The sequence below is a fragment of the Apis dorsata genome, unplaced genomic scaffold (genome assembly GCF_000469605.1).
Source record: "Apis dorsata unplaced genomic scaffold, Apis dorsata 1.3 scaffold_247, whole genome shotgun sequence".
Classification (NCBI taxonomy): domain Eukaryota; kingdom Metazoa; phylum Arthropoda; class Insecta; order Hymenoptera; family Apidae; genus Apis; species Apis dorsata.
In genome coordinates, this window is record NW_006263526.1 from 411,719 (window position 1) to 416,327 (window position 4,609).

Genomic DNA, 4,609 nt, shown 5'->3' on the forward strand with positions numbered 1-4,609 from the left:
ATATTTTTGAACTTTTTTTTTTTAAATTATAAATACAATATAAATACAAATCCTGGATTAAAATTGAGACTGATTCGATAATTATAATATAATTGTATCAACAATTATGAATATCCATATTGAATTAATTATCAAATACACGTGTCGATAAAAATATAAAATTTGATACAGATTATTTAAAAATAAATTCAATTCAGTGAAAAACTCAATGATTTTAGAATAATTTAATAAGAGAACTTACCTATCCGTTAATATATTTGTGAGATTATTAAAAGATCGATTCTTAATAACTCAAAGTGCTACACTAATCTACATTTTTTCCAACTTTTATATTATTTTATCCTAGACTCTAGAATCAGTTTTCCACGGAATAGATCAACATCTAGAACTACCTAAAACGATTAAAATAATGGAGATGATTGGACTGATTTTTAAGTGAGAGATACGAGCCACGAAAGGAGTGTGCTAGTGTCACTTGGATAATTAACCATTTTGGTGTAAATTAAAATTTATAGCACCGCGGTGAGAGCAAAAGCGGGCCGATCATCGGTAATCCAGGAACTGGTGTTGCGTACTTTCTATGATACGTCCAAACTTTTCCTCGAAACCCTTGTTTGTCGCGTGTGAAAGTGCAAGATCTTTCAGATACCTCCATCGTTTGTCCATTTTCGATATATCGTACAAACGATCGCAAGCGAATCGAAAGTCACTACGATACCATAGACAGTCTCCAATATATTATATATTATACGTACAATTGATTTTCCTATGGTATCAATCCATATTTTCATATGGAGAAAAAAAATTCATAATTTTCTTTGATTCATTCAAATTTCCAAGCGAGCCTATTGCATCGGAACTAAAAAACAAATTCTATCCGAATAAGTTAACAACAACCAAGTACAACATTTTTTCCCAAAGATATTCCAACTTAGAGTTAACAAAGTCATCGTCGAGCAATAAAAATCATCGCCTGCGCATCCTTGCGGTCTGCAACCCGTCCGAAGATGGGCGCCACAGCCGATCGAAGGATTCGCTCGCAAAAAAGCACCACAATCTTCCGTTCGCAAGAACGAACGACGCGAGGAATCCAAACAAAACCAAACCCCCATAAATCCACGTTATTTTTCCAATCCACACCGCGCGAACGTGTGCATCGAGAAAAATTAAATACGGCGCACGAAAGGTGGAGAAGAATGGAAAAATGGAACGAGAGAATCTTCTCGTTTGGTTTCGTCGGAAATCCGGTAACGATGATGGCGTTCCACGGCATTCGCCGTGACGAAATGAGGTGAAGATGAGGGGGGAGGTGAAGAGAAGTGTTTGTTTCGTCGAAACGGCCACTGTAAATCGTTGTTGGCATCCTCCTTTCTTCCTTCCTTCCTTCCTTCCTCCCTTCCTTTATTTCTTCCTTCGTTTCTTCCTCCCTTCCTTCCTTCCTTCCTCCCTTCCTTCGTTTCTTTCTTCCTTCCTTCCTTCCTTCTTCCTTTCCTTTATTTCTTCCTTCGTTTCTTCCTTCCTTCCTTCGTTCCTTCTTTCCTTCCTTCCTTTCTTCCTTCTTTCCTTCCTTCCTTCCATATGATCCACGGATGATCGCTTGCCTCGTTGGAGCAGGAAAAATAACGACACGAGAGGTAATCGAGAGCGATGCGCAGCAACTCCTCGAAAGATGGAGCGATACACCGCGAGACACCCCGGGGCGACTGCCTTTTAATGGGCCATTAACGATCGTTTTGTTAGCTACAGCAGTTGACCGAGGAACGGTCGCGACACCTCGTTAATAGGCGATAAGTTGACAAGGATTGATATTGGAGAGATGTGGATCGAGGGTCCAGTGACGTGAGCGTTTCCCGGCTACACTTTGATTAGCGAGAAGAAGATGGAACGGTATCTAAAGATGGAGCGGATTTATGCGTCGAATGAACGTATTTTGTTCTTTTTTAGTTTTCTATTAATTCTCAAAATTGTTGCAAATGAATGAGCCAAGTTCTTAATTGGAGTCACGGTTGACGGAGTAGATTGAAGAACAATTTTATAATTTTAATGACGAGTAGTTGAAGCGAAAATTGGTATTGGGTTTTATTAGAAATGAAACGTTTGATCGACGCGATTGAAGAGAAGATAGGATCTTGTGTGTCGCAATTTTTTCCATTGGTTGCTGGTGTACTATTTCGAAGGAAAAGTATGAACTACGAGAAAGTGTGCTCGATCCAATCGAGACAGTTTTTCTAGGAAAACATTCTACTTTGTAACTCGTTATATGTTTTCTAAATTTGAAACTTTTTTTCTTTCTTTAAATTTCCTTTCTACATCTATCATAAATGACAATTAAAACGATGAATTTGTCATCTTTGATGCTCGAATATTTTACGCACAAAGATCACGATTCTGACAAAGGGAATAACGTATCGGTAACTCGAAGAGGAAGAGAACTGGTACTCGCGCATAGATGCGAGACTCGTGTAAAAATGAAAGGAAACGCGATCTCTGACAATAACAAACTGCCAGGATCACTTATATGGGAATGCAATCAAGTACCAGGCGGCGGTACCTTATCACTGTAACGATAAGAACGAAGATAAACAGCTTTCGTGTACCATCTTCGCGAAAGAAAGAAAGAAAGCAAAAAGTCGAAATTCATAATTTCGACTTCGACGCCCGCCAATTTCTTCGCTTCCAGTGAAAATTTCTTCGACTATACTTCCATTAATTCAATCGTTTGATCACACATTATTCGTAAATAGAAAATTGCACGCATTAATTTTTCTTTTCAGACGAATATCGTGTGATCGTGGTGCAAGGTTGATGGGTCTTCCAAGGTAATAACCTTGGAAGCAAGACAGAGGACGAAGGAAGTGGAGGACTGTGGCGGAAATGCTCGAAATCGTGGAACCGTTACACCGGCCATTTCGCATGAATACGAAATAATTTCGTAATAATTTCGTATGAATACCAACGTTGTATGATATCATTAATGAAAATTTGTTCGTGCGATTATTTTAACGAAGTAGTAAAAAAAAACGTAAAGCTGAAATCAGATGAAATGTGATTTTTGTGTCGTAAGAAGAGATTGGAACGTTGATGTTTTAATGGATTTTTAGATTTATTACACACCTTATCTCTTTATCTTAAACTTACTGTTCGAGATAAATTATCACTAATTAATCAAACATTAGCGGAATTTAATCGTAATCCTTCGACTCTTATACTTGCGAAATAAAATAATCACACCTCAAAGCTGTCTCCACAAGTGAGAATCGAGAGACACTTTGTTGGGATAAGGAAAAAAAAAAAGGATCGGGTAAACAAGGGTGGTGCTTCGTTCCAGAATCGTGACTCAAAGTTACAACAACCTAAGGCTCGATACTTGTATCAATATTGAACACCATATATAATATGACTCGCCGATATCGAGTCAATTAAGCCTTTGATAAGCGAGACCATCCGAGTTAATGAACTCTAACGAGAAACATCCTTTTTCATGGAAAAAAAAAAAAAAGAAAGAAAGAAGAAGAAGAAGCAGAAGATGTAATTAAAAAGATCACAAGAAAGAAAGGAAAATAATAAATTTCCAAGAATATTCGTCCAAGGTAAATTCGATGGAGGGAATTGAAAGAGGAGAGAGAGGCAGAAACAGGTTACGATGATTATTTCGTTGCGTGTATACCGTTCCATGGTTTAATATTCGTTATAAGATTATGCCCAACCCTCTAAGAATCACGAACACCGGCGATGATCAGATTGAAATTCATTAGGATTCGAGCGATGCATCGAGCTCGTGCTCGATAACACGCTGCACACGTGGATATATTTGACAAACGGTACTCCACGGGTTGCAGGAAGTTAGAAATCGTGCCTTGTACATTGCGTTTCATTTTTTGGGTTACGTCCGTGATAATATGTACCTTGGAAACGTGTTCCCTGTGTTGATAAAGCGTTTTCAGAGAAGATTTTGAGCGAAGAAAAAATATATTTCAAATATTTGGAATGTTCCAAGCGTTGGACGTTGTTATTTTTAAAATCTTTTTTAAGTAAATTTAACGTTGGAATAATTCAAAGGAAAAAAGAAAATAACACTTTTTCGTTTCGGTGTAAATATAAAAATATGTGAAAGGATTTGATGAAAACATTTTCCACGCTTTCTTCTGGAAAAGGAAGAGCGAACGAATTTTAACTTAATGTCGGTGCACGTTGTGCAACAAGACTTAGCACTTTATCACCGTGCATGTATACATTTGGAAAACAGCTTGCACGCAGGAAAAATGTATTTACACGAATTTTACATTTCTTGCTTATCCTCCTATCCTGAATAAAACTTTTTACTTCCGCCGGTTATTCTGTTACACTGACGACGCAACACAACACGTTAATTAAATTACGTTTAATGATAGAAGGAAATGATAAAATTTCTTTAACCTCAAAAATTCGTTGGAAATAAAAAAATATTCGAAAACATCACCAGCAAAAAGAAACTCGAATTAATCGAAATTCTATCGACAACGAATACTTTCATTTCGATGCGAAAACATAAAAATAATAAAAAGGAAAGATATTAAACATGAAAAATATATAGAAACGCGACTTTAACTTCCATTCTCCAAAAAAAAAA

The 4,609-nt window shown here is 36.9% G+C and overlaps 1 long non-coding RNA gene across 1 annotated transcript in view; it reads right to left on the minus strand.

The window, feature by feature from the left end:
- The window catches only part of LOC116185668, a 20,788-nt gene that overhangs the window by 321 nt on the left and 15,858 nt on the right, over positions 1-4,609 (minus strand). The gene's annotated exons all lie outside the window — the stretch shown is intronic.